General features: G+C 41.6%; 1 protein-coding gene across 4 annotated transcripts in view; it reads right to left on the reverse strand.

Moving 5' to 3' along the window:
• The window catches only part of LOC123993348 (fibroblast growth factor 13), a 197691-nt gene that overhangs the window by 65675 nt on the left and 109252 nt on the right, over positions 1–22764 (reverse strand). The window lies entirely within an intron of this gene.

Raw genomic sequence — 22764 nt, forward strand, 5'->3', positions numbered from 1 at the left:
ATAATAGCAGTGAATCTATTTCGTTTTTAAGTGGAGATCTCTCAATAATCATTCTCATGATAGCACATTGGTAATAGTCAGTGACAAATATCATAGTTAACCAGGGCTAGGCTTGGTTAAAACCTTGGTTGGGAGAACAAACGGTAGCTGTTGACAGATAAATTCTCCAGTAGCAGGCGCTGCCCAGCCTACAGTTATTTTTTCTGATAGTGGATACAACGTTGAAAATCTGACGTTGTTTTAAAGGTACAAATTCAACATATTTTACACAAGGTTTGTCTATGTTGACATTTGGCTACCATGATGACATAATCCTGTGGTTGAAGTTTCACCACAAAACAACAGATTTTTTCCACATACATTCCACGTCACAGTACATTGACAAATTACGTTGAAACAAAGTTGATTCAACCAGTTTGTGCCCAGTGGGGTCCATCTGTCTCACTCTCATGTGCCCTGAATGGAAATATGATGACAAAAAGAGGACAAATTGATTTCACGTGCTGAATACAACAGGTGTAGACTTTATAGTGAAATGCTTACTTACAAGCCCTTAAAACTTCTTAGGGATAGGCGTTCCGTCAACGGGACAGTTGTAAATCATGTAGCGCCGTGTGTCATGATCGCACATTTTAGAGAAACAACAATGTTGGTACCTATAAGTGTTTTATATCAGCTGAAAGCTTCAAGTATTGTTAATATAACTGCACTGTACAATTTACAGTAGGTATTACTGCGAGAAAATGACATGCTATTGTTTGAGGAGAGCTCATAACAACAAAACACTTTTTTTCCCCACAGCAATAGGTTGGTGAATTCACATCTGAAGGTGAAATGTGTACTTACATTCTGAAATCTTGCTCTGATTTATCATCCCAAGGGTCCCAGAGATAACATGAAGTGTCATTTTGTTAGATAAAGTCCTTTTTCATATCCTAAAAAGGTCCATACAGCATGCACGATCAGTTTGTGTTTCCACTCGTTCAATTTGCAAAGAAAGGAATCTGTGAAAATCTAACCCTAAACGTTGTTTCAGTCAGTCAAATTACGTTTGTATTTATTCCTCAGAGATCCAAGAACGTAACCAGACTTCACTATATCATTAGGGGTGTAGTATATCCTATAGGACACCAAATGTGATCAGAGAGCGACGCCGTCATGGCGCGCCGATGACACGGTCAGTCTTCACTTGATTAACTGTAACTTTGTCAAATAAGCACCAATCGGGGTCAAACGAAGCTAGCTAGATAGCCAATGAGCTGGGCTTTACGGAGTATTTGGAAACCCTGTATCTGTCACACAATTCTGCTGCTAACCTTGTGCGACAGCAAGCCTTTTCATTTTGGACAGAAATTGCAAGATTATGGAGTTATTCATTTTTTAAAAACTGGGTGTTTTGCAAATGTTGAATTTACAATATGGCTACTAATACTGGAAAAGCTAAATCAAAGTCCAAGTATACAGATTTGATGATATTCTGCAGTAGTAGAAGACAAAAGAGATGATTGTGGACTACAGGAAAAGAAGGACCCCCATTCTCATCGACGGGGCTGTAGTGTAGCAGATGGAGAGCTTCAAGTTCTTTGGTGTCCACATCACGGTCCAAGCACACCAAGACAGTCGTGAAGAGGGCACAACAAAACCTGTTCCCCCTCAGGAGACTGAAAATATTTGGCAATGGTTCTCAGATCCTCAAAATGTTTTACAGCTGCACCATTGACAGTATGGTTGCACCACTGCCTGGTATGGCAACTGCTCGGACTCCGACCGCAAGATACTACAGAGCGTAGTGCGTACGGCCCAGTACATCACTGGGGCCAAGCTTCCTGCCATCCAGCACCTCTATACCAGGCGGTGTCAGAGGAAGGGTTGAATACTTATTTCAGCCTTTTATTTTTAATATCTTTTTATCTTTTTTTATTTTTAATATCTTTTTTTTTAAAGCTCTAAAAACATAATTCCACTTTGATGTTAGGTGTAGTCCAGCGACATAACATCTCAATGTAATCCAATTTCAATGCAGGCTGTAGCACAACAAAATGTGGAAAAAGTCAAGGGGTGTGAATACTTTCGGAAGGCACTATACGTAGTTAGTACTGCAGGATCAAGCCCATAGCTACTCCCAGTTCCCAAAATGAGGCCATACAGACACTACACAATCAGTTGGTGTCTGTTTCTGGGTTAGCCACTGCACCGTGTCACATTCTACCCTACTTATATCATTTGACTGAGGAGGAGAGAGGAGAATTGGACCACATAACAGGCAATATACATGCGCACGTACGCACGCATGCATATAGACACACACACGCACACGTGCACACACAAATATCTACTCAAACACACAGTCACACACGCACATGGAGGCGGCCATCCCTGCCAAATCTGATAATGAGGTTCTAACTGACAGTTATCACAACAACAAATGCCTCAATCACAGCAAGCAGAGAGAAAAAATGGCAAAATTGAGAAAATCTCATCTCCGGGCCACTGAACAGCCAAAATGGATGACTGAACAGTCCTGTGTTCTGTGTGAGTCATAGGCAGTGAGTCAATGACTGCCCCCCTGGTAATATCTACGTATTATAAAACTGTTTTCTTGGATCCTGGATGCTGATTGGACGAGCAGCGTTCCAAGCCATGATGTGACAGGCACACTATGGGTGTGTTCCTAAATGCACTCTGGAGGGCCAGAGTACGCTCAAAGTGCGCTCTAGGCATTGGTAAACTCGGAGTGTTGTCAGATTCAGAGCAAGGTCAGATTGTTTGTTTGCAAATTCAAAGTGTTTCATAAACTTTTATTTTTTAATCAAGATGCATTTTTTGGGCAGAAATGCCTTCCGGAACATTTGAACATGTGAAATGTGCCTTAATAACAATCTTGTATGCCATCTGTAAATACGAATACAATTGTTAAATTACGAGCCTAATTGGTTTAGCCATGGAAAAAGACAGAAACCTTCCCGCTAGCCATGATTGGCTAAGATAATGAGTGGGCTGGACATGCCGAGAAATGAGTTCGGATTGGTCTATCATGTTGTCTATAATATGAGCTGGTCAGTATGTGTAGGTAATCCTACACGGAGCTTTAAAAAAAAGATATCACGTAGTAGAACTGCATAACTGAACTGTGTTGCTCTCCACTTTCTGGAGGACCGAGTTTTGAAATCAATGGAATTAGAGTATGATAGCTAAGGAGATGGAGAAAAATTCTGCCGTTTGATTCCAAATATGCAGACGGAGTCGAAAAGAGAACTGTTGTATAAAACTCCTGTTTCCAGATGACATCTTCACACTAAGGGCAAGCATGGCATCCGTGACAGAAAAAGAGAGAAGCATCCGGGTAAGAGAGTCTAGCTGGCTACATTTTCAGATATTACACGTTTCTAATTTTGTCAGAAAGTTGTTTTCATTTCAAGTTAAAGTGTACTGTTAGCTAGCTAGCTAATGTTACATGTATGATCTGTGTACTAATATTATTCATATCTCAGAGCCATTTGCATTGCTAGTTATAGCCTAATGTTAGCGAGATAACATTGGACCTGGTTGGATAGCTACCTGCAGATTCATGCAGGGTAGTAACGTTATGAGTTGGGATTATGGTTAATTGTTTAGCTAGCTAGCTATATGTTTAAACAAACGACTCCACTATACAATTAACTACGTCAATAGAATGTTTATGATGTCACTGCAACAACTGTCCATAGAGGTAGCTAGTAATTTCGCTCTGGCTGTCTATTCCGATTTCAGAGCACTCTCATCTGAGTGTACCAGAGCGCGGAATAACTTACCAATTTACAAACACTCAACACCCATTGAATATGGCTGGTGTCAGTAAACGTTGGCAAAAAAAGCATAATTAAATTGTTGTCAGCAGCACAGTTGCAGTCACCAACGCTCTGGATAACATAAAAACAGCCTAACCAGCTCTACTAGAGCGAGTAAAATGGTCAGAGTGAGCTGTTCTCTAATTTGTGTCTGGAAGTAGCTAGCAAGCTAGCCAACGTTAGCCAATTAGCTTGGGTGCTTGATTGCTGTTGTTAGGGTCGGATTTACCCTACTGCTCGGCTGGAGGGTCCAGTGTGCGTCCAGTGTGCGTTCTGAACCCTCAGAGAGCAAAACACTCTCAATTTACGAACGGCCAATCTGACAACGCTCTGAGATTACGAACACCAAGAGGACACTCAGGTAGTCCAGATTAAATTTACAAACACACCCATACTATAAGTCAGCCTTTAGTCTTGAAATCTTTGGTTGTTTAGTACATAGCCTCACATGTGAATCCTTAAAGAGATGGGTGGGGCTAAAGCTTTTAAGAGGGAGTGAACAATGCTGAATGGGTGTAGACAAAGAAGAGCTCTCCAGTAGGTACCAAAACATTCAAGGGACATTTTTTCAAACGTGAGGTAAGGAGTATTACCTTCCCAATGTTCCTCAACTGTAGTGTATGATATACCATTTTCTAGCTCTGAGTCTCTACTTTTATCCAATGTAAAAATAAAAAACACAATTTCAAATTTTGCTACATAAGGCCGAATTGAGCTGGTCGGTCACAAATGAAAGAACACCTCACTCTGACCATTTTACTTGCCCTAGCAGAGGTGGTTAGGCTGTTTTCACATTATCTAGAGCTTTGTGGTGTGTTCGTAAATTCAATCTGATTGTGCTCTGGAGTGTTCATAAATTCAAAGCTTTGTCAGATTGTCTCTTCATAAATTCAGACACTCTGGCGATGAGTAGGGTTGATCAGTGCGTTATGACCACGCAACGGCAGTCAAGCACCCAAGCTAACTGGCTAACATTGGCTAGCTACTTCCAGACACAAATGAGAGAAGACCTGACCCTGACCATTTTACTCTCCCTAGCAGAGCTGTATAGGCAGATTTATATTTCCAACTTTTTGTCTGTCATAGTTGAAGTGTACCTATGATGAAAATTGCAGGCCTCATCTTTTTAAGTGGGAGAACTTGCCCAATTGGTGGCTGACTAAATACTTTTTTGCCCCACTGTAGGCTATTATGTTTGCTTAGGAAAAATTATTTAAGTAATGCAATATGCGATACGTGGTTGGTTGTCTTACCTATTTTAGTTTAAATGCACTGGCTCCAGGCCTAAATCGCTCTGGATAAGCTCTGTATTCTAAATGACCTAAATGTAGATCGATTCAGGCTAGAGGATGAGGACAGAGACCCTAGTAGGATGGTCTGCTCAGCACAGTACTGTCATAAATCTGTAGTTTACAGCTGAGCACTGCACACATGAACATTTACAACCCATTAACATTTACAATATGAACATAAAAATAATACCTGAGCAGCAGTAGCGCATACGTTAATCTATTTTTATTTCACTCTTCACCTCAGATGTCACGGGTTTAGTTAAATGCAGGAACAAGTGGGCTTGAAGGTAAAGTTATTGGGAGTAAAGCTATGCTTCTTGACTCGCTCTCCGGTTGGTAGACTATTTACAGCATATTTATTTTTACAAGCAGTGTACTCAGCTGCTGCATTGTCAAAACAACTCCTCAAAACTTTGCTAAAACGTCGCTCTTTCCTTAGCTCTAATGTTAATGTTAGTAATGGGTCCTTGGCTGCAACAAGTCATTGCAATTCCTCTATTGAAGGCTTTATCATTTAGCCTACTGACATAGCTTGGCATTAGCTACAACTGGAGCGATGCGCGGGAGTGAACCAACAGAAGGGGAGAAATTGCAATATTTAAAAATATATATTTTAATTAAAACCTTTTGTGACTAGGGGGCAGTATTTTCATTTTTGTAAAAATAGCGTTCCCGTAGTAAACGGGATATTTTGTCAGGACAAGATGCTAGAATATGCATATAATTGACAGCTTAGGATAGAAAACACTCTAAAGTTTCCAAAACTGTAAAAATATTGTCTGTGAGTATAACAGAACTGATGTTGCAGGCGAAAGCCTGAGAAAAATCCAATCCGGAAGTGCCTCATGTTTTGAAAGCCCTGCGTTCCAATGCGTCCCTATTGAGCAGTGAATGGGCTATCAACCAGATTACTCTTTCTCCGTATTCCCCAAGGTGTCTACAGCATTGTGACGTAGTTTTACGCCTTTATGTTAAAGAATACCGGTAAGCGGCTACATTGCGCAAGTGGTCACCTGATGCTCCCAGAATGATTCTTGCGTAATATACAGAGGTAGCCATTATTCCAATCGGTCCTACTGAAAAAACAATTGTCCCGGTGGATATATTATCGAATAGATATTTGAAAAACACCTTGAGGATTGATTATAAACGACGTTTGCCATGTTTCTGTCGATATTATGGAGCTAATTTTGAATATTTTTTGGTGTTTTCGTGACTGCAATTTCCTGGCGATTTCTCAACCAAACGTGAAGAACAAACGGAGCTATTTCACCTACAAAAATAATATTTTTGGAAAAAAGGAACATTGGCTATCTAACTGGGAGCCTCGTGAGTGAAAACATCCGAAGCTCATCAAAGGTAAACTATTTAATTTGATTGCTTTTCTGATTTCCGTGACCAAGTTACCTGCTGCTAGCTGGGCAAAATACTATGCTAGGCTATCGATAAACTTACACAAATGCTTGTCTAGCTTTGGCTGTAAAGCATATTTCGTAAATCTGAGATGACAGGGTGATTAACAAAAGGCTAAGCTGTGTCTCAATATATTTCACTTGTGATTTTCATGAATAGGAATATTTTCTAGGAATATTTATGTCCGTTGCGTTATACTAATTAGTGTCAGTCGATGATTATGCTCCCTCATGCGGGATAGGGAGTCACTAGAGGTTTAGAGGTAAACTACACTGAACAAAATTATAAACCCAACATGCAACAATTTCAAAGAGTTACAGTTCATATAAGGAAATCAGTCAATTGATTTCCATCTCTACAGCATATCCACCAATCAAGGCCTTTATGGTAGAGTGTCCAGAAGGAAGTCACTTCTCAGTAAAAGGTACATGACAGCACGCTTGGAGTTTGCCAAAAGGCACCTAAAGCACTCTCAGACCATGAGAAACAAAATGATCTTGTCTGATGAAACCAAGATTTAACTCTTTGAACTGAATGCCAAGCATCACTTCTGGAGGAAATCTGGCACCATCCCTACGGTGAAGCATGGTTATTGCAGCATCATGCTGTGGAGATGTTATTCCACGGCAAGGACTGGGAGACTAGTCAGATTCGAGGGAAAGATGAACGGAGCAAAGAACAGAGATCCTTGGTGAAAAGCTGCTCCAGAGCACTCAGGACCTCAGACTGGGGAGAAGGTTCACCTTCCAACAAGACAACGACCCGAAACACACAGCCAAGACAACACAGGAGTGGCTTCGGGACAAGTCTCTGAATGTACTTGAACCCGATCGAACATCTGTGGAGAGACCTGAAAATAGCTGTACAGCGACGCTCCCCATCCAAAATGAAAGAAACCAAGAAGTTCTGCAGAGAAGAATGAGAGAAACTCCCCAAATTCAGGTGTGCCAAGCTTGTAGCGTCATACCCAAGAAGACTTGAGGCTTTAATCGCTGCCAAAGGTGCTTCAACAAAGTACCGAGTAAAGGGTCTGAATACTTAAATGTAATATCAGTTTATTTTATTTTATACATTTGCACAAATTTCTAAAAACCTGTTTCGCTTTGTCATGATTGGGTATTGTGTGGAGATTGATGAGGGAAAAAAACTATTTAATCCATTTTAGAACAAGGCTGTAACATAACAAAACGCTTAGGATGCCGCTGAGCTCAATTTCGAGTCTCTTAGCAAACGGTCTGAATACGCATGTAAATAAGGTATTTCTGTTTATTATTTTTTAATTTGCCAAAAAACTCTATAAACCTGTTTTAATCAATTTTCCAATAAGGCTGTAACGTAACAAAATGTGGAAAAGGGTCCGAATGCACTGTATGTATTTCCTTGTTATTTTAATATGTTGGTAACCATTTTTAAAAAGCAATAAGGCACGCGAGGCAGTACTGTATCATGAATACAGTCACAGGTAAATGGGTTGACTGGCCCTCCGCCATAAACCCAATCCAATCGGTATTAGATTGAAAGTCCTGACCCTGCCCGCCTGTGGGGAAAACAACCTGTTGTTACCCCATTGGCTCACAGCAAAAACTTGACCTTTTTCAAATGAAATGTTCTTGTTGTCTGCTTGTTTTAGTCAGCTACAAAGCTACATTTAACAAAAGTACAACATGTCTGGAGGTTAGTTTTCAACATTGCCTTCTCCTGAGCTTTCTCACTACTTAGAAAAATGTAGGCTGTCATTGTAAATAAGAATCTGTTCTTAACTGACTTGCCTGGTAAAATAAATATGTTTACCACACACATAGCTATGTGTAACCACTCTCCCACAACGATTATCCTGAAGGCACAGGGCTATTCTCACATGCTCTATTTCCCTATGTGTGAGCATTGCGAACCATAGGTCAGGATTTTTTACCTGGCTATATGTACATTGAACAACACAGCAGCTTTTCTGCAGGTTTTGATATTAACAAAAAAATCTACCAAAGTTGCCTCTTTTACAATTTTACAATGGGGATCAATAGGAAAGAATGTTGGTTTTCCACAATTTATGGGTGTGGTCGAGGATAATTCCTTATTATTTCATGAATACCGACTGGGACTATCGTGTCGGGCGAAACAACAGCATTTACCTGTGACTGTATTCATGATACAACGCTTTCTCTTGTGCCTTATTGCTTAGAGGATAGAGGATAGGTGGCGGTGAAACAGCATTCAGGATATCAGGGACTGTAGCAACCACATAAATAAGAATGAATAGAAAGGGTGTCTCCATTCAAGTCAATGATGTCATATTGGGTGGACTGGCAGCCATTTCGAGTGTACCCAGGAAGTAAAAGCAGGAAGTGTACCCTTCAATCTGTGCTGTGATTTGTTGAGTCAACTCAACTGACATTTACCAGTCAATTGCAAGGGGAAGCAACACTAGTCCTAAAAACTCCTTCCCCCACTTGCAAAAACTAGCAGATCTCCCCTGTTATAATGAGAGGAGGCATCTGATATAAAAGGAAAACACACAGACAGATACACAGTGGTGGAAAAAGTAGCCAATTGTTATACTTGAGTAAAAGGAAAATATACCTTCATAGTAAATGGCTCAAGTAAAAGTGAAAGTCACCCAGTAAAATACTACTTGAGTAAAAGTCTAACAGTATTTCTTTTTTAAATATACTTAAGTATCAAAAGTAAATGTAGTTGCAAAAATACTTAAGTTTCAAAAGTAAAAGTAGAAATAATTTCAAATTGCTTACATTAAGCAAACCTGACGACACAATTATATATATATATTTACAGATAGCTAGTGGCACACTACAACACGCAGACATTTACAAACAAAGCATTTGTGTTTAGGGAGTCTGTCAGATCAGAGGCAGAAGGGATGATCAGGGATGTTCTCTTAATACGTGTGTGAATTGGACCATTCCCCTGTCCTGCTACTGTAAGCATTCAAAATGTAACGAGTACTTTTGGGTGTCAGGGAAAAAGAATGGATTAAAAAGTACATTATTTTCTTTAGGAATGTAGTGAAGGAAAAGTATTAAAAAATATAAATAGTCAAGTACAGATACGACATAAGTACTACTTTAAATATTTTTTACGTAAGTACTTTACACCACTGCAGATACACACACACACAAAAGAGTTGAGGGGAAGTAGTATTGGTATTTGGTATTTAATTAGGATCCCCATTAGCTGTTGCAAAAGCAGCAGCTACTCTTCCTGGGGTTCACACAAAACATGAAACATAATACAGAATGACATAATACAGAACATCATTACACAAGATCATCTCAAGGACAGAACTGCATACATGTATAGTAGTTTCTGCAAAAATAATTAAGGTCTGGCCTTCTGAATGCAGAAGGCTAATTTATGAATAACACATGCCAAATTTTACCCCTCCAGTCCTGACAGGGAGGAACCAAGAAGTAGCGGTGCGTAGGTGAAATCACTGCGGAAGCCAAGTCAGGAAGAAAATTGCCATATTACAACCTACGTGTTGTGATAATTACGTTGTTAGCTCTATAACCTGTTAGTTCATATGCCTCGCCACCATGACACTGTATATAGGCCTAAGGACAAGACAATAATAAGAAGAATACATTCAACCACACCTGTGTTTCACCACAAGACCAGACAGTAACACCTGTCCTGTGATGTCCACAGTTACATGACCTACATCATGGTCAAGCAAGTTAATGTTTCCGACATTTTCAGACCACTAAACAGCTATTGATTTAGAACCGCAAGTCACAAAGAAAACAGGAGCTGCCTCCACTATTCCAGCACCATTTCAACTTCAACATTTCAACATAATCAAATCACCTATGCTTAGTCTAATAGAGTGACAACTAAAAGATACCAAAAACAATTTAGTCCAATCAACATATGCTAAATATAATGTTGCTGTCCATGGGACTGATTTCTGTGTGTGTGTGTCAAAATCAAATAACATTTTATTGGTCACATGCCGAATGCAAGTGTAGACTTTACAGTGAAATGCTTACTGACGAGCCCATTCCCAACAATGCAGAGTTAAAAAGCAAGACAAGTATTTGCTAAATAAAAAGGAAATACAGTAGTAACACAATAAAAACAATAACGAGGCTATATACCATGAGTACCAGTACTGAGTGTGTGCATGCATGCTTGCAAGTAGAAAAAACATGTTGACACCCACTTGTAGAGAAACGCCAATGCCATCCTCCTCTCTTTCATGTTGCCGAAACGGTCTATGACTCTTTCACACAGTACATACTTTACATTCTGTTGGCTCCTAGGCTACCTGGCTAAAATGCTTGCTTGCTAGCATTTCATGGGCAACGACATGCCAGCTAGTTAACAGCCTACTACATTTATCTCAGGGTTTCCCAAAAGTCGGTCTTCGGGACCCCAAGAGGTGCACGTTTTGGTTTTTGCCCTAGCACTACACAGCTGACTCAAACGATCAGCTAATCATCAAGCTTTGAATCAGCTGTGTAGTGTTAGGGGGAAAAAACTAAAGGCACCCTTGGAGTCCCGAGGACCGTCTTTCTGGTGCGCCAGGGCGATTTACAGTTGAGCTCGCTCAGTTTCTCTCAACACCGACTGGTTATTCTTTATTTGTAATTGTTATCAAGGGAGGCCAAATGCTCCCTTGCAGTCAATGCTACGGGCGGCAACAATATCATACTCTTTTTTGACCAGAGAGCATCAGATAGATAGAGATGGGCTACACATACAGGGGCGCTGTTTCCCTCGCGCGGCTGCTTTCTCCGGTGAGATACATGAAGCCTCCTGCGAATGAAAAGGAAAATGATGATTCACAGAGTGATGAAAGCTAAATGATTTGTCCTTTTATTTCCTCTGTAAATCTGTGAGGGAAGACTGGCCTCCCTTGGCAACCATGGATAAACACCACTGGACCTGGATCTCATTCCAGAAAGTTGCATCCTCTCCCTTGCCTTCGACAGATCTTATAGGCCTTAATCGATGGCGTCACAGCGGAAGGCACACCTATTCAGTCAACTCAGACTTGCAAAAGGAAGTGAATGAGGCCAGAAGGGAGGGGGATCAACGTTTGGAATGAAATGCCATACTGTGATGAGAGATGTGCTCTGTTAGCAGGAAGTCACAGTGACACCCATGTTAGGCCATCTGTCAATCCCCGTGTCACTGATCATGCTACACACTGCTACATGTTAATCTTAGCCCCCACTGATCCAAAATTGCCCAAGTCACCTCCACTTCCTGTCTTTTGAAAATAACTGTGGAAGTTTTTGCTTGGGGAATAAATACATTTAGTCTGGGCATGTGGTTTGGATTTCAGAATTCCCACGCTCCTAACGTGTTTCCTGGACGGGTGTCGGGTATCATTCTGTCTGGCTTGGCAGCATGGCATGGAGTGCTGGCATACCTCTGCCATTACGACATACTCTAGATCAGAGGAAGGAACTGAGCCTGCTGCTCTCCATGCAGTGTTTGAGGAACTGTGAACACTGGACATACTGTGTGTGTGTGTGTGTGTGTGTGTGTGTGTGTGTGTGTGTGTGTGTGTGTGTGTGTGTGTGTGTGTGTGTGTGTGTGTGTGTGTGTGTGTGTGTGTGTGTGTGTGTGTGTGTGTGTGTGTGTGTGTGTGTGTGTGTGTGTGTGTGTGTGTGTGTACAGTATGGGTGTTTCTCAAAAAGCATACTACCATGCTCCGAGCACGCAAATTGGAACACAGGAGGGTCTGAGTTTTAGTCCAAAACAAAGTATGCGAAACGGAGCATGGAGGGTATTTCTCGAATGCATACTCCATTTGTACATATTTTAAAGCATGCATTGATACAGGCTTCAGCAGATAGTATGCAAAGAAATATGACGCAACCACGTAAAAAAAGTATGCAACATTCATTGAAATCAATAACGGACATTATTTGAAGCGAGAGAAAATAGACTCCGACTTCGGCATGAAATGTTGCCTATTCACATCTCATATGTTGCCCGAATACAATATTTTATTTTCATACGTTAACAAATACATGCTGTGTTAATTTAGGCATGTTTACCTGCCTACGTACCGTAGATCACAAGTCCATAATAAGTCAATAGGACTAACTAGCTAGCTACTAGTACTGCTAGCTAGCCAGATAGACACAGAGAATTGCTAGCTAGCTACCTACGAAGATTTGACATCTACAGTTGAAGTCGGAAGTTTACTTACACCTTAGCCAAAAACATGTCAACTCCATTTTTCACAATACCTGACATTTAATCCAAGTAAAAATTCCCTGTCTTAGGTCAGTTACATTTACATTACATTACATTTAAGTCATTTAGCAGACGCTCTTATCCAGAGCGACTTACAAATTGGTGCATTCACCTTATGACATCCAGTGGAACAGCCACTTTACAATAGTGCATCTAAATATTTTAAGGGGGGAAGGGGGGTGAGAAGGATTACTTTATCCTATCCTAAGTATTCCTTAAAGAGATGGGGTTTCAGGTGTCTCCGGAAGGTGGTGATTGACTCCGCTGTCCTGGCGTCGTGAGGGAGTTTGTTCCACCATTGGGGAGCCAGAGCAGCGAACAGTTTTGACTGGGCTGAGCTGGAACTGTACTTCCTCAGTGGTAGGGAGGCGAGCAGGCCAGAGGTGGATGAACGCAGTGCCCTTATTTGGGTGTAGGGCCTGATCAGAGCCTGGAGGTACTGAGGTGCCGTTCCCCTCACAGCTCCGTAGGCAAGCACCATGGTCTTGTAGCGGATGCGAGCTTCAACTGGAAGCCAGTGGAGAGAGCGGAGGAGTGGGGTGACGTGAGAGAACTTGGGAAGGTTGAACACTAGACGGGCTGCGGCGTTCTGGATGAGTTGTAGGGGTTTAATGGCACAGGCAGGGAGCCCAGCCAACAGCGAGTTGCAGTAATCCAGACGGGAGATGACAAGTGCCTGGATTAGGACCTGCGCCGCTTCCTGTGTGAGGCAGGGTCGTACTCTGCGGATGTTGTAGATCATGAACCTACAGGAACGGGCCACCGCCTTGATGTTAGTTGAGAACGACAGGGTGTTGTCCAGGATCACGCCAAGGTTCTTAGCGCTCTGGGAGGAGGACACAATGGAGTTGTCAACCGTGATGGCGAGATCATGGAACGGGCAGTCCTTCCCCGGGAGGAAGAGCAGCTCCCTCTTGCCGAAGTTCAGCTTGAGGTGGTGATCCGTCATCCACACTGATATGTCTGCCAGACATGCAGAGATGCGATTCGCCACCTGGTCATCAGAAGGGGGAAAGGAGAAGATTAATTGTGTGTCGTCTGCATAGCAATGATAGGAGAGACCATGTGAGGTTATGACAGAGCCAAGTGACTTGGTGTATAGCGAGAATAGGAGAGGGCCTAGAACAGAGCCCTGGGGGACACCAGTGGTGAGAGCGCGTGGTGAGGAGACAGATTCTCGCCACGCCACCTGGTAGGGGCGACCTGTCAGGTAGGACGCAATCCAAGCGTGGGCCGCGCCGGAGATGCCCAACTCGGAGAGGGTGGAGAGGAGGATCTGATGGTTCACAGTTAGGATCACCACTTTATTTTAAGAATGTGAAATGTCAGAATAATAGTAGAGATAATTATTTATTTAAGCTTTTATTCCTTTCATCACATTCCCAGTGGGTCAGAAGTTTACATACATTCAATTAGTATTTGGTGGAATTGCCTTTAAATGGTTTAACTTGGGTCAAACATGTCAGGAAGCCTTCCACAAGCATCCCACAATAAGTTGGGTGAATTTTGGCCCATTCCTCCTGACAGAGCTGGTGTACCTGAGTCAGGTTTGTAGGCCTCCTTGCTCGCACATGCTTTTTCTGCCCACAAATGTTCTATAGGATTGAGGTCAGGGATTTGTGATGGCCACTCCAATACCTTGACTTTTTTGTCCTTAAGCCATAACTTTGGAAGTATGCTTGGGGCCATTATCCATTTGGAAGACCCATTTACTACCAAGCTTTAACTTCCTGACTGATGTCTTGAGATATTACTTCAATATATCCACATAATTTTCCTCCCTCATGATGCCATCTATTTTGTGAAGTGCACCAGTCCCTCCTGCAGCAAAGTACCCCTACAACATGATGCTGCCACCCCTGTGCTTCACGTTTGGGATGGTGATCTTTGGCTTGCAAGCCTCCCCCTTTTTCCTCCAAACACAACAATGGTCATTATGGCCAAACAGTTCTATTTTTGTTGTTTCATCAGACCAGGGGACATTTCTCCAAAAAGTACAATCTTTGTCCCCATGTGCAGTTGCAAACTATAGTCTGGCTTTTTTATGGCGGTTTTTGAGCAGTGGCTCTTTCCTTGCTGAGTGGCCTTTCAGGTTATGTCAATATAGGACTTGTTTTGCTGTGTATATAGATCATTTTGTACCAGTTTCCTCCAGCATCTCCACAAGGTCCTTTGCTGTTGTTCTGGGATTGATATGCACTTTAACACCAAAGTACGTTCGTCTCTTGGAGACCGAACGCTTCTCCTTCCTGAGTAGTATGACGGCTACGTGGTCCCATGTTGTTTATACTTGCGTACTATTGTTTTTTCAGATGAACGTGATACCTTCAGGCATTTGGAAATTTCTCCCAAGAATGAACCAAATGTGTGGAAGTCTACCATTTTTTGATAATATCTTGGCTGATTTCTTATGATTTTCCCATAATGTCGAGCATAGAGGCACTGAGTTTGAAGGTATGCCTTGAAATACATCCACAGGTACAGCTCCAATTGACTCAAATGATGTCAATTAGCCTATCAGAAGCTTCTAAAGCCATGACATAATTTTCTGGAATTTTCCAAGCTGTTTAAAGGCACAGTCAACCAAGTGTATGTAAACTTCTGACCCACTAGAATTGTGATACAGTGAGTTGTAAGTGAAATAATCTGTCTGTAAACAATTGTTGGAAAAATGACTTGTGTCATGCACAAAGTAGATGTCCTAACCGACTTGCCAAAACTATAATTTGTTAACAAGAAATGTGTGGAATTTGTTGAAAAGCCCGTTTTAATGACTCCAACCTAAGTTTATGTAAACTTCCGACTTCAACTGTATCTTGTTTTAGGTCATGTTTGCCTATTAAACTATGTGGTTAGCTACATTATTACAATTAACATATAGCTAGCTGATAATTATAAAGTAAAACGGTTGCTTTGTGTATATCTTGTTTCGTCTCTATTGCCATTGTTGTACTGGCTAGAAGAAGGTTCAGTGAATGGGTGAATCCATAGTAAGTCAATAGGGCTAACTGGCTAGCTAGCAAGCCACACATAATTGGTAGCTACCCACGAAAAATGTACATCTACCTTGCATAGCATTAGTTTTAGGTAATTTTTGCCTGTTTCACTAGCTGGCTATCTAGATCATTAAGATTCACATATTTAGCTGATAATTATGAAGTAAACGGTTGCTTGTGTATATCTTGTTTTGTCTATTGTTGCCATTGTCTTGGCTGGGAGGAGGTTCAGTGAATGGAAAGGTGAAGCGTCAGGTACAGTAGGGGGAGTGCGAGTGCTTCTCAAAAGCATTGTTTTATGCATGCTAAACACTCTCGTCCTCACAAGAACGTACTCAAGAGAATGTGGTGGGAGAATGCACTGGGAACATGAGAGTGTGGAGCACGGTAGTATACCTATTGAGAAACACCCTATGTGTGTTTGTGTGTGCCAGTGTTTGTGTGTATGTGTGTGTGTTTGTGTAGGGCGTGTGTGCACCACACGACAGCGTCATATGAGATTTAAATATATGGCAGCAGCAGAGATGGTGGTATGAAACATGTTTCTGTGTCACGCCCTAACCTTAGTTCCTTTTCTATGTCTCTATTTTGGTTTGGTCGGGACGTGAGTTGGGGTGGGCATTCTATGTTGTTTTTCTATGTTTTCTATGTGATTGGCTTGGTATGGTTCCCAATCAGAGGCAGCTGTCTATCGTTGTCTCTGATTGAGAACCATACTTAGGTAGCCTGTTCCCACCTGGTGTTTGTGGGTAGTTGTTTCCTGTTTTGTGTTGTGTCACCTTTCAGGACTGTTTCGATTTTCGTTGTTTCACTTGGTTATTTTGTATTTCGTGTTCAGTGATATTAAACTAACATGAACACTTACCACGCTGCGTTTTGGTCTGATCTTTCCTGTTCCTCAGATGAAGAAGATCGTTACATTCTGGGTAGAGCATAATGCAAGGAAATGTCACAATGTCACAGTGTGATTAGGTTCGATTGGCACGATCTGGTGCATGACATACACCACATGCTGCTTTAGCTCATGTACATATAAACACTTCAAAATCCTACCGGATATCAGTGAAGCTACTCGCTAGAGCTACAGCTGGGTGTGTAAACAGGTCATGTTCCTTCCCCACCCAACTCAAAGGAGATGACATTTGGACAGCCATATCGTGAAAGTGTGAAATCTGTGAATATGAAGCTAATAATGTCAAACCCGATAACAAATGGTGGAAATTAACTATTGTGTGAGAAACAACAGGTGGATTGGATTATATGCACTCAACCAGGTGTTTTATTTAAAGGGAGTCTGAAGGAAACCCGATGAGACACACTGTTGATGAAGTAGGTACTGCCAGCTCGAACATTATTGGCACCCTTGATGAAGATGACCAAAAAATACTGTATAAATTTGCTCTGGTTGCTTTTGTTTACAATTAAATTATTCAAAACTAATTGTATTAGTTTTGAATAATTTAATTGTAAACAAAAGCAACCAGAGCAAATTTATACAGTATTTTTTGCTCATCTTCATCAAGGGTGTTACGGTTTTCATGTGGTGACGGAGAGTCGGACCAAACTGCAGCGTGTAGATTGCGATCCATGTTTATTGAAACAAACGTAAACACAAATAAACACTACAAAACAATAAACGTATAACGAAAACAGAAAACAGCCTATACTTGTGTAAACTAACACCGACCAAGGACATCAGGACACTAAGGACAATCACCCACAACACAACCAAAGAATATGGCTGCCTAAATATGGTTCCCAATCAGAGACAACGATAAACACCTGCCTCTGATTGAGAACCACTTCAGACAGCCATAGACCTACCTAGAACACCCCACTAAGCTACAATCCCACTACATACACACCACATACAACAACCCATGTCACACCCTGGCCTGACCAAATAAATGAAGATAAACACAAAATACTTTGACCAGGGCGTGACAAAGGGTGCCAATAATGTTCGAGCTGGCAGTACCTACTTCATCAACAGTGTGTTCCATCGGGTTTCCTTCAGAATTCTATTTTTTTAAACAAGTAATACCTTTTTTCTCTGGCAGAAATGAATAATGTTTAGAATTGTCAACATATTTCTGTCTCTCAAAATCCTCCGATTGCTCAGGGAGCCGGTCCAGCCTACATTACACGGTGCCTCCTCATTGTGGCTCCCGAGTGACGCAGCGGTCTAAGGCACTGCATCTCAGTGCTAGAAGCATCACTACAGACCCTGGTTTGGTCCTGGGCTGTATCACAACCGGCCGCGATCGGGAGTTCCATAGGGCGGCGCACAATTGTCCCAGTGTCATCTGGGTTTGGGGAAGGTTTGGCCGAGGTCGGCCGTCATTGTAAAATAAGAATTTGTTCTTAACACAAAAATATTTTTGCGATAACCATGTTGACGGCAGAGTGAAAGAAATTATGTTTTAAAGTCGAATTTCTTTCTCTGAGCAATTGTATTAGTATAAAACATAACATACAATAATATAGCTCAGTATTTGTAATTATTTTATAGAATTATTTGCTCATCTTTGTCAAGGGTGGCAATAATTTTGGAGTTGGCTGTATGTGGGGCAATTCTCAGCAGTGCTAGGTAGCTGTGACCTACAGTAAGCAGCACAGACTTCTCTTGAGATCTGGTATATGCAAATGTAGTGCTAGATGTAGACAAGTGTTGAACTTGCAAAATCAATCAATAGGTTTTTACCAAGGCCCAAAACTATTGCATTCTGTACTAGCACTCTCTCCAAAAAGGAAAGCAGACTCTTCTAACGAGCAAGACGGCGTCTCCTCTACAGCAGACTTCGATCACGGCTCTGTACTGCTTGTGTAGATCAATTATTCATGGACCTTCTTTCAAAAATGGCTGTGGGAGGGAAGGTTCAAAAGTGAGGGGGCCCATTCCTCCCTCCTCCTCCTGTTGTGATGTGTACAGAGTACAACGTCAATGCCTGTGGAATAGACTAGACATGAGGGACTGGATTGAGGGGATTCGGGGTGGATCTGCCTTAATCTCTGCTGTGATTCATCTACGCCTGGGACTCCTAGCCTCCTCCCAGCCCCACCTGAGGCTCAGCAACCTGACATGCCTTCGCATTTGCTGCAGTGGAGGAATAAATTGATGCCACTCCCTCATCTTCACTCTCTCTCGCTCTCTCTCTCTTACTACTGTATCACCCTGCCTCTTCTATTTCTTTCTCTCGCTTTCTATCTCGTTCAGATTGCATCAGCGAGGGACAGAGGTTTGTATAATTTAGAGGTGGTCACGTCCAGGGTTGCAAAGCTACTGGTAATTTACCAAAGTTACCTAAACATTAATACATTTTTGTAAAACAAAACATATATACTTGAATAATTGTACAAATATACACTAAATGTCATAAGTTCTAGAACACCACCTCATTGTAGGTTTTTTCTTAATGTTTTACTATTTTCTACTTTGTATAATAATAGTGAAGACATTAAAACTATTTAATAACACATGGAATCATGTAGTAACCAAAAAAATGTTAAACAAATCTAAATCTATTTTACATTTGAGATTCTTCAAAGTAGCCACCCTTTGCCTTGATGACAGCTTTGGACACTCTTGGCATTCTCTCAACCAGCTTCATGAGGTAGTCACCTGGAATGAATTTCAATTAACAGGTGTACCTTCTTAAAAGTTCATTTGAGGAATTACTTTCCTTCTTAATGTGTTTGAGCCAATCAGTTTGTGACAATCGTGACAAGGTATGGGGGGATACAGAAGATAGCCCTATTTGATAAAAGACCAAGTCCATATTATGGCAAGAACAGCCCAAATAAGAAAAGAGAAATGACAGTCCATCTTTACTTTAAGACATGAAGGTCAGTTAATACAGAACATTTCAAGAACTTTGAAAGTTTCTTCAAGTGCAGTCGCAAAAACCATCAAGCGCTATGATGAAACAGGCTCTCATGAGGACCGCCACAGGAATGGAAGACCCAGAGTTACCTCTGCTGCAGAGGATAAGTTCATTTGAGTTACCCGCCTCATAAATTGTGTGTGTGTGTGTGTGGGGGGGGGGGGGGGGGGCTTTGCTGGCGACACTGTCTGTGATTTATTTAGAATTAAAGGCACACACAAACCAGCATGGCTACCTCAGCATTCTGCAGCGATACAACATCCCTTCTGGTTTGGGCTTAATGGGACTAGCATTTGTTTTTCAACAGGACAATTACCCTACACACCTCCAGGCTATGTAAGTGCTATTTTACCAAGGAGAGTGATGGAGTGCTGAATCAGATGACCTGGCCTCCACAATCCCCGACCTCAACCAAAGCGAGATGGTTTGGGATGAGTCGAACCGCAGAGTGAAGGAAATTCAGCCAACAAGTACATATGTAGGAACTCCTTCAAGACAGTTGGAAAAGCATTCCAGGTGAAGCCGGTTGAGAGAATGCCAAGAGTGTGCAAAGCTGTCATCAAGGCAAAGGGTGGCTATTTAAAGAATCTGAAATATAAAACATATTTTGATTTGTTTAACACTGTTTTGGTTACTACATGATCCCATATGTGTAATTTCATAGTTTTGATGTCTTCACTATTTTTCTACAATGTAGAAAATAGTAAAAATAAAGAAAAACCCTTGAATTAATAGGTGTTCATGTCACGCCCTGATCTGTTTCACCCGTCCTTGTGCTTGTCTCCACCCCTCTCCAGGGGTCGCCCATCTTCCCCACTTATCCCCTGGGTATTTATACCTGTGTTTTCTGTTTGTCTGTGCCAGTTTGTCTTGTTTGTTCAAGCCAATCAGTGTTTTCTCAGCTTCTGTTTTTCCCCAGTCTCTCTTTTTATAATTTTCCTGGTTTTGACCCTTACCTGTCATTGCAATATACATTGTTACTTCAACACAGTCTGTACTTGGGTCTTAGCTGAAACCTGATAGTTCTAAAACTTTTGACCGGTAGTGTATTCATATATAGTATTGATTTTTTATACCTGTGTCCATATTGGCCATTAGTTTCTAGTCGATAGATGATATGGTTCAAGTGAAAAAAGCCTAATTAATGAAAAACACATCTAATCAACAATGGCAATATTTTTTATTAACACTGCAACTCTTCCAACGATTTACTTTTTTCCACAACCGCCACCAGTTTGATGCCAAAACATTGACAAGAAATACATTTTGACAAAGTAAAATAAATAAGTGTAAAAAAAGGATGTTTCATGCTGAAATCCTCATATTATACACCAATGGTTTTCACTAAACTGACATTTTATATTTAGGATCATGTTTTAAAGCTTTGTCATTAAATGTTTTATTTAAAAATCTTCTTATTGGATTGCTTTGTGTATTTTAAATGTGATAAAGCCACACAAAGGGCCAGAGATAATTACAGATGCCTGTGATCAGCTGAAGTACTCAAAAAGGCCACTAGGCCACACATAAATTCCCCCCAAAACCTTGAAAGTTACCAACATTCTGGTAGTTTACTGATAAACTTAGAAAGTTACCAGTAATATACCCTCCCGTTGCAACCCTAGTCACGTCACACTTTAGCCTTGAGATCAACAAATATTTGGTCTCAAATCACAGAGCCAACAAAATATGACTTACAGACGTTATAAAGTTACAGAGCTTCATAAGAGATGGCTGCTGATTAAGTAAAGTCTGGCACGCAGTATTCTGTCGGCGCCATCTTTGGTTTGAACTGCTCGCCATCTTTCACCGGGTTCCTTTCATTTGAATGATTTGACAGAGGGTTCGTGCGGAGAGGTGGCCCGGCTGCGGCAGACGATCAGGCAGTCAGAGACACTGCCACGGCTCTCTGAATGGGAGGTTCAAGGTTAAACAGGAAATTGAAATTCCTTTCATTCTTCCTTTTCTTTGCCTCCCCTCTCTCTCTCTCTCGCTCACCCTCACTCTCTCAAAATGTAAAAAATGCTTCAGGCGGTGTGATTTTCAGATAAAATAACATAATAATAGTCTAGTTTCTCAAGGCATCCGTAGGCATTAATAAAGTCACGCAGAGATTAATAAGAACAGAGAGACAGAGAAATCATCACTCTAACAGTCAACTCAGTGCCGACAGAGCACAGTAGAAACTGAGGAGGATCCCCACATCCTGAGAGACAGAGGGAGTTACTGTAGTGTGTAGTTCCACAGAGCCTAGGGGCATACAGAGCACATTAACTCCCAGAGCCCCAGGGGTTAGCAGGGCTGTACACCCCTTTTTAGCAATCCTAGAGCCTCCTAGTCCTATTGGTACTGTGGCAGGGGGGTTACACCATAATATGATTGGAAGATTTCTCTGAGCCCCCCTGGATGTTGAGGGATCAGTTCATGTGATTAGGGACCCCTGTCCACAAGCATTATATTACCACAATTTAGATCCTCAACCTAAGGTTGGGATTGTGCATAGTTTTGGATCGGAAGTGGTGCCATTCGATCCCATTTAAAAAAGCAACTGCTATAACAAGCGCTAGCTCACATGAGGAGTTAGCTTAGCAGTAGAGATGATGTAAATAACATGAGATCAGATACAGTATCTAGATAAGACAAAGAAAGGGAGAGAAGCCTTGGCTGGCTCTCTAGACATGACCTCGGATCTCTAAACCTGAACCTGGATCAGTGACGTTTACACTGGCGAGGAGATGACATGCTGGGAGGATATTAGACCAACGTTCTGGCAGACCTAGAGACAGACTAACCATGGCTGACAACAACAACCGAGTTAACTGAGAGGAGTCTTTGGAGCCTTGGGCTGGCAACTGTTAAAGAGATGGTTTCCACTTCTAGCTTCCTGCAGTTGGTCCGGGCGTATGGTCAAGGAAAATGGGTTTTGCCGGAGATAGCTGGAGCTAACAATGGCTTGGTGGTGAAAACCTAAAGTTGGCATTTCATAGACAAGAGGTGGTGTGTGTGACCCGAGATAGAGATAGCCTGGAAGAGTTTAGAACAATGCCTCATCTTCCTGGAATCTGGGAAACTAAGCTAGGTTGGAAGTAAAACGACATCCCGTGCAGATAACCAGGACATGAAC

This window comes from Oncorhynchus gorbuscha, linkage group LG13 (genome assembly GCF_021184085.1).
Source record: "Oncorhynchus gorbuscha isolate QuinsamMale2020 ecotype Even-year linkage group LG13, OgorEven_v1.0, whole genome shotgun sequence".
In the NCBI taxonomy this organism is placed as follows: domain Eukaryota; kingdom Metazoa; phylum Chordata; class Actinopteri; order Salmoniformes; family Salmonidae; genus Oncorhynchus; species Oncorhynchus gorbuscha.